At 50.6% G+C, this 12,686-nt stretch overlaps 1 long non-coding RNA gene and 2 other non-coding genes across 3 annotated transcripts; 2 read left to right on the top strand and 1 right to left on the bottom strand.

Annotated features, from left to right (window-relative positions):
- Positions 1-953: 953 nt before the first annotated feature.
- Positions 954-1,036, top strand: TRNAL-CAG (transfer RNA leucine (anticodon CAG)). The gene has a single exon. It is a non-coding gene; the product is annotated as a tRNA-Leu (tRNA).
- A 230-nt stretch (positions 1,037-1,266) lies between these two features.
- TRNAL-CAG (transfer RNA leucine (anticodon CAG)) lies at positions 1,267-1,349 on the bottom strand. The gene has a single exon. It is a non-coding gene; the product is annotated as a tRNA-Leu (tRNA).
- Positions 1,350-5,876: 4,527 nt separating this feature from the next.
- On the top strand, positions 5,877-11,511 carry LOC147913129 (uncharacterized). The gene is made up of 3 exons (XR_015549188.1): positions 5,877-5,946; positions 9,228-9,401; positions 11,136-11,511. It is a non-coding gene; the product is annotated as an uncharacterized LOC147913129 (long non-coding RNA).
- The last annotated feature ends 1,175 nt before the right edge of the window (positions 11,512-12,686 follow it).

The raw sequence follows: 12,686 nt of genomic DNA, 5'->3' as shown, positions 1-12,686 counted from the left end.
GTGTGGTTTTAAGCCACTAAGTTTGTGTAGCTTGTTACAGCAACAATAAGAAACTAATATAGGGACTCTTGAATCCCCTCACCAGCTTTTCCCCCAAATGACTGTCCAGCCTTGTCTTGAATGCCTCCTGTGATGAGGCTATCACTACCTACACACCCTGTTTCCTTTCTAGCAAGCTCTTTCCTCTCCGGAGACCTTCCTCTGTAATTACACACCCACTGCATGCCCACCTCATGTCCCTGCATGTCCTGGAAGCAAGGACAGATGGGCACACTCAACCCCAATTTCTTGTACATATCAGGCTGCGGTAAACAGTTAAATCGTCTCTTCTCCAAGCTTCACAGCCTCCAACTTTTCCCTTGTTTAGTTTACCAAAAAGGTTTAAAAGCCAACTTTCTCTGGATGAGGCCCCAGCTAAACACTCGTGAAATGTGATCCCATTGCCCACAGCTTCCCATCCTGGGGTGCCCACGGCAAAGCCCATCACAGAACATTCCCCTTCTTCCACAAAGAATCGTCTAAACCCGGCTCCCCACTTCCCCCAGGGGCCCAGCAGTAGTCTCAACCCTTTGGGCCGATAGTATTGGTCGTTAAAAATAATATCAAAACTTCTCGCTCCGAGCCTTGGCAAGTGGCTAGAATTTAATAACATAGTTTTGTTTCCACTATATTTATTTTTATGGTTATTTTCTATCGATGGCAAGGGAAACCGGTTTTCCGTTTCTGCTCAGGCTACAGAGTTTCCACTTAAAACATGTAAGTAGTAACAAGACTGAACCACTTGAAGAACAACGGTAAATCTCGGTAACACGGGTGGTTTTTAGGTCTGGACGACAGAGGCGGCGTGGCCGGACCTGGAACTACCTGGGGCCTCGCAGATATACGGCTGCCTCCCGAGCCGTGTCGCACCGAGCTAGGAACTACCTCGGACCCCAGAGGAGCCCTTCCAGGAAGTCAGGATGGCCGAGCGGTCTAAGGCGCTGCGTTCAGGTCGCAGTCTCCCCTGGAGGCGTGGGTTCGAATCCCACTTCTGACAACACTCCTGTTTTGCTTTTTAACCCCCCAAGCCCTAAGGAGTGTGCACGTTTGAGTACATTAAGGCAGGCTCTGCGGTGCAGAGCTGGACTTTCTTTTTACAGTCTAAAGTCAAATAAATGTCATTAGCAAGAAAATGCCTGTTAGGAATAAAATTCTTGTTTCGTAAAAAGATTAGAAGAATATTCAAAGGTGTAAAGTATCACCGAATTCAAGCAAAACAGCAAGCTTTGTCAGAAGTGGGATTCGAACCCACGCCTCCAGGGGAGACTGCGACCTGAACGCAGCGCCTTAGACCGCTCGGCCATCCTGACTGCTTGCGTAGTGCCGTGCAAGCAACTCTCTTTGAAATATTTCTGGTGTGCGCATGCGTAGCTCTGTCCCCCGCCCGGTGTTGGGAGGAGCTAGCTAGGCGCGCTAGCTCGAAGGGGCGGGCGACATGGGACGAGGCGGGGCGGAGCGATGCGCCCAGCCTGCGGCAGAGGGCGCGCAAGGCGTGCTGGAGAAGCTGCAAGGCCGAGAGACCTAGACTGTTGCTTTGACCGGTATGCCTTGGTGCCTCCGACTTGCACTCATTCTGCGCGCATGCATTCGCTACTGACATCAGCTTTGAGCTTGCACATCTGCAGGCACCCTTGCATTTCCGCATACGTGCCCTTGTGCATTTTCTGCACGAAGCAGTCAAGCCCGCATACCCTCTCTGGCTTATAGATCTCTGTTTGCAGGCGCCGGAACCAGGTGAAGCCGGAATATCGCAGGATCTCAGGGCTCGCCTACCGCGTTCTCCGAACATTCGTCAAAACTGCAACTTCACATTTGTGTGTGTGTTTAACTCATTTACTCAGGCTCCGGGTTAGACGGAGTCCCGCAGGTGCACAGCCGGATACGGCCTATTCCTGACCGTGTCCCTAGTGCCCAAACCCTGCACGGCACACAATAGGCGCGCAGGGAATGTCCGTGGATTAACGCCCCTCTCGCCCCCTCCTTCCTGCATTCCGTCATTTGGTCACTCACGTCTTCCTCCGGCCCCCGCACGCCGACCCCCGCAGCACCTTCTGCCCCCTCCTTCCCTACTCCAGACTTACCCGGCTCTGTCCGGGGACCAGAGGGCCTCCGGGCTGCGAACGCGGGCGCGTTTCCCCACGGGGTTTCCGGGAGGCATACGGGTACCCCCACCCTCCCAGGATCTCCTGCGCCCCCATCCCCAGGGTCCCCGGAAGCCATGAAGACGCAGCTCCTAAAGAAAGGCGGGCAGGATGGCGAGACAGGAGACCGAGGTTCTAGCTGGGCCACTGACCTGCCGTGTAATATGGGCAGGCGCTGCCCCCCTCTGCACAGAGGGTCTCAAAAGAGAGGGCCTGAGAGCCACCTCTGTGAGCTGACCCTGGAGTCCAAGGGACAGACCCGGAGGGTGTGAGTAGCGGAGTCGCATCCACACCTCCGTGCCCTCTGGCTTGCCTGAGACGGTGTCACAGAGCAGCCTCAGCCAGAGAACACTCTGTCCCACCCCCGGGGTCAGGTCCCCTTCGGACCCTCAGGGGTTGGGATGCCAAGGAGTGGTGCCCCTTTTCCTTGTCCCAAATGCCCACTCCTCATTGGCTGTCCGAATTTATATCTTTAGGTTCAGCAATGACCTGTTTCGTGTCCTCTCCTGAAATACAAATTGCCCTGGGCACTGGAAAGGGCATCAACAGCATTTCCTAAGCACTTCCCGTGTGCCACACGCTATTCCAGACGCTGGGTACAAAACGGAATTTCTGCCTTCAAGATCCACTCCAGCATGGGGTGAAGGGAGAAAGAGGAGAGGTAGGTGGATGGCGCAGAAGTTCGGGTGCTGGTAAGTGCAAGAAAGAGGCTGTGTCAGGAAACTTGTAAGAGACTGTGAAGTAGGCCAAAAGAAGGTCAAAAAAGATAACTGGGTGTCCTGTCTGGCTATCTGATTCTATAGGGACCTGCACTTTTCATTACTTCTACCTACAAATGATTCTTATCCATAGAGATGCAAGTGGATGTTGTGGGAATGCAATTAATTATTGCCCTGTGGACACTGACCATTTTTACACCTATTTATAAATTCATCTCATCATTCTTGCTTGCCAATATCTGTGTCTTTGAAGTCTCCTTTGAACCAGTTGTAACATCTTATTAGTTTCCCCATAAATTAATGAGTTAAATGAAATCTTTGACTTGTGTTCATTTTATATGTATATGAGAATCCTGATTTTACCTTAAAGAAATCTCCTTTAACAGTGATTGAGAGTGACTCAGGGGCTCTCACAGGAAGAGTGGTCAGGGAGAGCGTCTCTAAGGAGGTGACACTGAGTTCAAAGGGGAGAGACAAGCAAAATCAAAGCTGGGGGTGACGGTGTTCCAAGTGGGAGGTATAGCCAGTGCAAAGGTCCTGAGGCAGGGAGGAGTGTGGTCTGGTGGAAGGACAGTGAGGCAGGGGTAAGGGTGTGAGGAGGCTGTAGTCCGTACCACACAGGGCTGGGATGCCAAGGAGAGGAATTTGCATTTTCTTCTTGTGTGTTGGGGTCACTGGAGTGTTTTAAGCAGAGTGAGATGATGCAGTTGGCCTTTCAAAATGATCCCTCTGGCTGCTGTGTGGAGGATGGACGTGAGAAGCCAAGAGGAGAATCCAAGTCCAGGGAGAAGGCCACGCCAGGGAAGGCCACGGCCAGGGAGGGTGAGGGACGATGTCAGACGGACCAGGGAAGTGGAGATTGTCAAAGGTGGAGGAATTCAAAATTCAAAATGTTGGGCCGGCCCCGTGGCTTAGCGGTTAAGTGCGCGCGCTCCACTACTGGCGGTCCGGGTTCGGGTCCCAGGCGTGCACCGCCGCACCGCTTCTCCGGCCATGCTGAGGCTGCGTCCCACATACAGCAACTAGAAAGATGTGCAGCTGTGACATACAACTATCTACTGGGGCTTTGGGGGAAAAACAAATAAATAAATTAAAAAAAAAAAAACTACATAAAAAAAAAATTCAAAATGTTTGGGAGGTAGAAAGGACCAGCCCTGATGGCCGCCCGGTGTGTGTGGCAGGGTGTGAACAATGGGGGTCGGTGCTGGGGCCCCACTCAGCCCTGTCTCCTGGGTTTGGGGGGGTGGTCAGCTGTCCTTCCCCAGCCCCTCCAGACTCCTGGCCTGGAGGAAGGTTTTTAGGACTCCATCCAGCCCCAGGCCCCCAAGACCAAATTTGGAAAAGAAGAAGGCCACGGCTCCTGTTTATCCCATTTTTCCCTTATCAGCAGTCTAGACACCAACAGACCCTCGAGGGACAGGCCTCACCGGTCCCCGCTCTGGGCATTTATCCCCTGAGCTACCAGCAGGTGAGAAATCCCCAGCCTCTCTCTGTGCCTAGCCCCCAGGGAACAGGTGAAGTCAGCGAGCACGAAAGGGGAAATCTCAGCATTCCTGTCACCTTGGCCCACATCACCACCTCTGCCTGCGGAAAGAGTGGCAGGAAGCTGCGATCTAGTGAATAGCTTCCTTTACATCCATTATTCCCCCTCATGTTCGTAACAGCACCACAACACAGCTTCTCATTCCCTTCATTTTACAGATGAGGAAAATGAGGCTCAGAGAGGCCAAGTAATTGACCCAGAGTTGCACCGCTGATAAGTGGGGCCTGATTTTTCTGAACTACTCTGGGCCTAGAACTGTGCTCGGTGCTCTCTTTACATTGTCTTCTTTAAAAAAAAAAAAAAAAAAAAAGAGCCATGAGGGCTTGCCAACTCAACTGGACGTGGAAATGTTATTTTTAATCCTGTTTTTATTATTAGAGGAGACTTTAAAGAAAGGGTAGACTTTTCCCAGAAAGCCAGGCTAAGTAGCATGGCCAAGTTTTTCATTTCTTTTGCCAAAGCCTGGGAAAGAAGCCATCAGGCGCCAGCACGGGACCACTGCCAAGGTCTGGGCAACGTGGCCCACTGAGTGGGGACCCCAGGGGGGAAGCGAACGAGGCAGGCGTGGATCTCTGATGGGATGGGGTGGGAGCTGCTCGGTCCTTTTGGAGCTGGGTCGGTCCCAAAGACCCCAGGAATGCGGGAGACTCTGTAGCTCACCGCTCTGATAAGCAAGGAGCACAGAGCCAATTTGAACTTGAGGCAGCACGGCTGAGGGTGTAAGCGTGTGGATTCTGGAACCACCTGAGTTCAAATCCTACTTCTGCCGTTTGCTAGCTCTGTGACCACAAGGGAGTTAGTTAGCCTCTCTGTTCCTCAGTTTCCTTATCTGTGAAGTGGGCTTAGGAATAGCATCTGCCTCAAAGGGTTGTTGTGAAGATTAAAGAGTTAATACATGCTGAACATTTAGAATGCCTGGAACAGGATAAATGCTTTATGTGTTAGCCCAGGAAAATAAAGCAACGTACCATTTCTTGCACCTGATGAATATTATGGGGCAAGTTCTCACCTGCCAGACTGACTTTGCAGAAAGAGTGTCTATAGTGCCATCCCCACAACCACAGTAGACCCTGACTGTCCCGTTAGAGCCTTGCTCACCTCTCCAACCTCATCTCCCACCTCCAGCCCCCTGTCCCCATCCTCCATTCCTCCCAGCACATTCCCATTCCTGCCTCCGGGCCTTTGCACCTGCTGTTTCCTCATGTGGAGCCGTCTTCCCCCAGCTCATGCCTGGCTGGTTCCTGTCATCATTCCTCTGTCAGCTCAGATGTCTCCTCCCCAGCACCCTGGCTAAAGCATCCCCCACCCCAACTCTCTATCTGGCCTCCTCTTTACAGATGCAAAGTCACTGTGCTGGTTTGCGGGCTTATTTAGTGATCATGTTTCTCTCCCCTAGGCTCTGTGCTCTGTGAAGGCAGGAACCTTGGCTGTCTTGTTCACCATGTGTGTCCAGCAGCTAGTGCAGCAACTGTCACACAGCAGGAGCCTGATAAGAAAGTACCACGTGAGTGGATAATGGACAAATGGATGGACAGATGGATGGATGGGTGGATGGGTGAAAGGGTGGATGGGTGAATGGGTGGATGGGTGGGTGGATGGGTGGACGAGTAAAATTCCCTGGGATCTTCAGGCCAGTTTTCTTCTGTCCCTCGCAGTGGAGCTGTGGAAGCCTCCCAGGTGAGGCAATCCAGGACCCCTGGCCTTCCCCCTGAGCCTTCATCTCTGACCCCCTCACCCAGCCCTCTGCGTTGGCACCTCAGCTCCTTTCACCCAGCTGGGCCTCAGGGACCTTCAGACCCTCTCGCGGGCCCCATGGGCTCTGCCTCTTTTGGCTAAAAGGTTTTTGTGGTCTGCTTAGGGCACCCCCAGCCCAGGGCTTTCTCTCAGGGTGGGCTGGGTGCTTAGTGCAGGGGTGAGAAGGGACGCAGTGGCTGAGGTCTAGACCGCTGGGGACACGCCCTGTGGCCAGAGCTGTGTCGACGGAGTAAACTTGCTGTACTAGCTGGTAAGCGGGGCTGCCCTGAGTCCCACCACCACCCGGGCCCCTCCCCACTCCTGATTCCCGCAGTCCACCAACCTCCCAGCCGGCTCGAGCACAAAGGCTGTCATCCGTCCTCAACGGCAGGCGCCATACTACTTGCCATACATCCTCCCCTCTGAAATACCAAATATTTTGCACATTTCTGCAGGACTAGGTTCTGGCTTTCCTGTTTTTTTTTTTTTGTGAGGAGGATCAGCCCTGAGCTAACATCCGTGCTAATCCTCCTCTTTTTTTGCTGAGGAAGACCGGCTCTGAGCTAACATCTATTGCCAATCCTCCTCCTTTCTTTTTTTCCCCAAAACCCCAGTAGATAGTTGTATGTCATAGCTGCACATCCTTCTAGTTGCTCTATGTGGGACGTGGCCTCATCATGGCCGGAGAAGCGGTGCATCGGTGCGCGCCTGGGATCCGAACCCGGGCCGCCAGTAGCGGAGCGTGTGCACTTAACTGCTAAGCCACCTGGCCTGCCCTGGCTTTCCTGTTTGACCTGGTACTCCAGTACTCTCTGGGAGCCCCTTTTGATTCAATCCATCCCCTACTCTGGACACTTCCTGCTCCCACCACTCATCTCTCCTCCTCCCCTCCCCTCTGATTTTCCCTGGGGAAACAACCCCTCCCTCACTCTCCATCGCAGCAGTTCAGGTGAGGCTGACTCTACTGCCTACCATGTGGGAAATGGGCACGTGACTCAGGTCTGACCAGTCCCTCAATTCCATTCACCTCACTGCACAGTGATTGGTCTAGAAATAAGCACGTGATTCCAGTTGGTCTGATGGGAGTCTGGTGGGGGGGTCTCCTGGAGAGAGAAGCTGGGTGTGGGGCCTGGGGGCTGAGCTCGTTGAGGAAAGCCTGAAGCTGCTGGTGGCTGTCTTTGCTGTGCCATCCAAAGCCTGCTTGAGAAGAAGGTGTGGGGGATCAGAATTGGCCACCCCAAAATGTGTCTTTTTGCCTTGATTAGTTTTAAGAATAAAAGAAACTTTGGCCTTCCCCCTAACTGCCTAAAAGAGTTTAAGACGGAAGGCCTGTTCCAGGAAGGAGCCAGTACTGTGAGATAACTATAATATAATGTAAACTAGGTGTGATAAGAGAGGCACCAACAAGCCCATCTTATCGAAATTCTGTCTCTTGGGCCACATTCTCAAACATTTGCTTTTCCATTTCCATGTGAATTGCCTTCCTCCCCTCTGAAAGTCCAAACTCCCACCCCCAACATCCTCCTTTGTCTTTAGCAGAAGATGCTACTTAACCTGGCAGCTGGGCCATTTTGGAGAGTTACCCAGTTTTTCCTGGTTCTCTCCCATGTATACATGCTATAAAGCTTTGTTTGATTTTCTCCTATTGTTCTGTCTCATGTCAGTTTAATTCATACCCCAGCCAGAAGGACCCAGAGAGGGTTGAGGATAGGATTCCTCCCCTTCAAAGGAAAACACAGAAATTCAGATCTCTGATGACATTGACATTATTGGAACACCTGGATCTAGCTGTGCCTGAAACCATCCACTCCTGGTCTTTTCAGTTTTATGAGCCAATGCCCTTTTTCACTTAAGCCAGTTTAATGTGAACTTCTGTCACATGTAACCCAATGACAAATACAGCCTAGATCTGTGCTGGCCAACATGGTAGTCATGAGCTGGCCATTGAGCGTTTGATATGTGGCTACACTGAATTGAGATGGATCATAAATGTAATATACTATGGGGGATCAGAATTGGCCACCCCAAAATGTGTCTCTTTGGCATAAGGATTATTTGGGCTAGTTACTTTTAAAAACTGCAGACATGGGAGAAGCTCTGAAAAGTAGAATTTACCCTTTAGAAGAGATATTTACATTTGTAAGGGAAATCTCCATTGTAAAGATATCTCCCTCTCTGTACCAGCAAGAAGGGGGATGACCTTGTCTCTAGAACGGAGGACTTAAATCTGCATAGTAGGGCCGGCCTGGTGGCTTAGCGGTTAAGTGCACGTGCTCCACTACTGGCTGCCTGGGTTCGGATCCCAGGCGCGCACCGACACACCACTTCTCCGGCCATGGTGAGGCTGCATCCCACATACAGCAACTAGAAGAATGTGCAACTATGACATACAACTGTCTACTGGGGCTTTGGGGGGAAAAAAAAGGAGGAGGATGGGCAATAGATATTAGCTCAGAGCCGGTCTTCCTCAGCAAAAAGAGGAGGATTAGCATGGATGTTAGCTCAGGGCTGATCTTCCTCACACACACACAAAAAAATCTGCATAGTAAGCTTACTCTTGTTTACTGTACATTTCTGGTGATCTCTCATGGCTGACCGTCCTGCCCCCAATATCCTCCTTTGTCTTTAGCTGAAGATGGTATTTAAGATGAGAACCTCCACCATTTTGTCAAGTTACCCAGTTTTTCCTGGGTCTCTCCCATGTATACACCTTGTAAAGCTTTGTTTGATTTTCTCCTGTTATTCTGTCTTATGTCAATTTAATTCGTACCCTAGCCAGAAGGACCCAGAGGGTAGAGGATTTGTCTTCCTCCCCTACAATACAAACTGGATTTCAAAGAGAGTATGAATATTGAAATATAATCTATTTTATTATTAATTTTTAATATTGATGATATGTTGAAGTGATAATACTTTGGCTATGTTGTGTTAAATAAAATATATTATTAAAATGAATTTCCTCTGTATTTACATTTTTAATGTTGCTGCTAGAAAAATTTAGTTATGTATGTGGCTTGTGTTGTATTTCTATCGGACCATGCTGGCCTCAAGGGCTCGCCTGCAAAACGTCAGCAAGCAAGAGATCAGAGCCCTCCCAGTTAATTCTGCAGCCTCTACTGGGAAAGAACACCAAGGATGCCACAGAGGAGAAGGCTTGCTGGAGAAGATGGGCAAAGAAGGGCAGATCTGATCTGCAGGGGCTGAGAGAAGGGGAAGGCATTCCAGGTAGGGGGCACAGAATGAGCAAAGGCCTGGGAGCGGGACTGAGGGGAGGTGGGTCTGAAGAGAATGGAGGGTGGTATAGAGGAGCCTCAAGGGTGAAGGGGCTTTCCCTTCAGCCACCACAGATTTTCTGTGTGTGGGTCATGAGGGCCCAGGGCTGGTGCAGCTATTTTCTCAGTTGTCCAGAGATGGATCTGGCCCCTGACATGCTGGAACCCAGCATTGCACACTGGGACCCGTGCCCAGGCCCATAAGTGGGACTTCCAAAGAGGGAGAGGGGCACTGGTTCTGAGGACAGACAGGAACTTTCCCTACCAGCACGGAGCCACTCAAGAGTTTCATTTCCTCTGGAAATTGGTCCTTAAATAGCTTTGTTTGCCTCTGAACTTTTTGTAGAGGAAGAGGGAGAATGCCCCTGCTGCCCTTTCCCTAAAGGTTCTGTGGGAGATCAAGATTTGGCCACCCTGAAATATATCTCTTTACTTTGATTGTTTTCTCTGAGGGACATTTGACCTCCCCCACTAACTGCCTAAAGAATTTGACATGGTGGCTCCTTCCTGGAACAGGTCTTCTATCATGATGGCTATAAACATAATGTAGGATAGAGGTTATAATAGAAAAGGCACCAACAAGCCCATCTTATCAGAAGTTCTGTCTCTCTGGCCACATTCTCTGGATGGCCCTGTGAGGAGTTGCCAGAGAATCATTTACAAGGGAAGTCTCCATTTGTAAAGGGATCTCCCTCTCTGTATTGGGAAGAGGGGGGATGACCTCATTTCTAAAACCTTATCAATATGGAAGGTGAGGCCTTAAAACTGCATAATAAACCTTACTCTTGTTTACAGTGCTTTAGTGATAATCTCCTGTACCTGACACCCCCACCCCCAACATCCTCCTTGTCTTTGGTTGAACATGGTATTTAAGACGAGAATTTCTGCTATTATGTTGAGAAACGCAGTGTCCCTGCTTTCTCCCATGTATACATGTTATTAAACTTGGTATTATTTTCTCCTGTTAACCTGTCCTGTTAATTATTTGGCCAGCCGTAAGAACCTTAAGGAAAAGGGCAGAGGGAGATTCTCCCTCTTCCCCCGACAGTTCTTATGGCTGGCCAAAAAATTAAAAAGGCAGGTGAGCAGGAGAAAATAAAACAAAGTTTAATAACATGTATACATGGGAGAGACCCAGGAAAAACTGGGTAACTCGCCAAAATGGCAGAGGTGCTCATTTTAAATACTATCTTCAGCTAAAGACAAAGGAGGATATTGGGGGTGGGGGGAGTCAGCTATGGGAGATTACCAGAAAAACACAGTAAACAAGAGTAAGGTTAATATGCAGATTTAAGTCCTAGCCTTCCATACTGATAAGAGTTCCTAGAGATGAGGTCATCCCCCCTTCTTCCTGGTACGGAGAGGGAGACACCTTTACAAATGGAGATTTCTCTTACAAATGTAAATGTGTCTTACAAAGGGTAACTCCTACTTTTACTTGGTTTTCAGAGCTTTGAGAAGAAAGGGCTTAGCAAGGACCCTCCCAGTCTGTCCATGCCTAGAGTTATCTATGGTGACAACAGGCTTCTATCTTAAATTCTTTTAGGCAGTTAGTGGAGGGGGGAGGTCAACATTTCTTTCAGGGGCTTTTGTTCTTGAAAATAATCAAGGTAAAGAGACATATTTTGAGATGGCCAATTCTGATCCCCCACATTTTGATATGCCTATTGCTTTCTGTTTTCTCTAGGCCTTTAGAAACAGTCCCTTTCTATGGCTGCTGGGATCCAGCTCCTAAAAAATACAAGTATGTCCTTGGTCCTGGCGACCTCAACAGAAGATGTGCCAGCAGGGGCCTGGACAGGCAACGGGTGGACTCGCTGAGTCCCAGTAGGTCGTCACTGAGCAGTACAAAATCAGGTGCCCCCTCCCCCAGTTGAGAGGCCCTGGGGGAGCCCTGTCCCCCAAATTCACTGCTTTTGCAAAAGAAAAAACTCCATGAAAATTCCTTTTCATTCTTAAAAAAAAAGAACATTGCTGATGCCCCCTTTGTTCTCCAAAAGTTTCAACAGATATATAGAGCAAGTGTCTTGGCTTATCGAGGTCCCTGTAAAAATGAGACAGAGTCTGATGCAATAGTTTTCTCCGTCAGACGATGAGAAAAAGATCTGGCATTGCCCCCCCCCACCCCAAGCTGACCTCCAGCCTGGGTCAGCTCCCCTGTCTGCACCAGAGCTCTCAGCACAGCATGTGGTTGCATGAGCGCGCGCGTGTGTGTGTGTGTGTGTGTGTGTGTGTGTGTGTGTGTGTGTGTGAGATTCTCAGACCACATGTGCTCCCACCAGACCCCACGCTCCATGTGGGCAGGGCCTGCCTGGGTGCTTCATTCCCCACTGATCCCCAGCGCCTGGCTCCTTGTACACACACTAGAAATATTTATTAATTGAGCGAATGAAGGGATAAATCCTAAATTCAGAGGCTTTTCCCGCCCGGGACATTTACAGCACCCCAAAGAAGGACGTCCATCCTTGTGTCCTAATCCCTGAGATGACCTTTCAAGTGGAGCGATTCTTTCCTGGTGAACGTCTGGCTATGGAAGAGAGGAACATTCCTTTTGAGACAGGAACCAGCCTAAGGAGACAGGGTCACCCACAAGGCCCCTAACCAATCAGCAAGCTGAGAGACTGAGACACCGCCAGGATCCACATTCCGCAGCTCCAGGACTTTCCGGGGCTTACGCAGGCGCCCTAGCACCCAGGCGTTGTCCGGAGGTAACCCTAGCGCCATTAGCATAGCAGAAATGACACCCAGGGGTGGAGAGCTAGCACGCTAATGACACGTGCGTCGCATGGAGTAGCTACGTGACAGCGCAGGTGCAGGCACGCCCCGCCTCCACATGCCATGACAGGGCTCCTCCCCTGCCTTCGCCTGAGGAAACCCCGCAATGCCGCTCCCTAAGGAGCCGGTCACCTGCCCCTTTCCTTTCCGCACCGGCGCCCTTGTGCCTCTCCTGTGCACCAGCTAATAGACTTGTACTTTTCTACTCCCGTTTGTCGTCTGTTGATTCCCGTCCTGGGGGACAACAAAGACCCAACGTGGCGGGAACATTTCCTCCACGTATCGGCCCCCGGATTGGGCGCCCCCTCTGCACCAGCCCTGGGGACCCCGAGTGCGTGCGGGGGCGGGAGCGTGTTTTCACGCAGGTCACCCCGAGGAGCTGGTGTGTTAAGGAGCCACATTTATAAGAGAGCCTCAAGTCAGACTGAACGTGCAGGTTTCCATCCTCCGAGAACTATGGGGG

This window comes from Ceratotherium simum, chromosome 30, assembly GCF_057802395.1.
Source record: "Ceratotherium simum simum isolate JZ-2026a chromosome 30, ASM5780239v1, whole genome shotgun sequence".
NCBI classification, from domain to species: domain Eukaryota; kingdom Metazoa; phylum Chordata; class Mammalia; order Perissodactyla; family Rhinocerotidae; genus Ceratotherium; species Ceratotherium simum.
The sequence above is the reverse complement of the archived record's forward strand: the minus strand, read 5'-3'. Positions and strand labels throughout refer to the sequence as shown.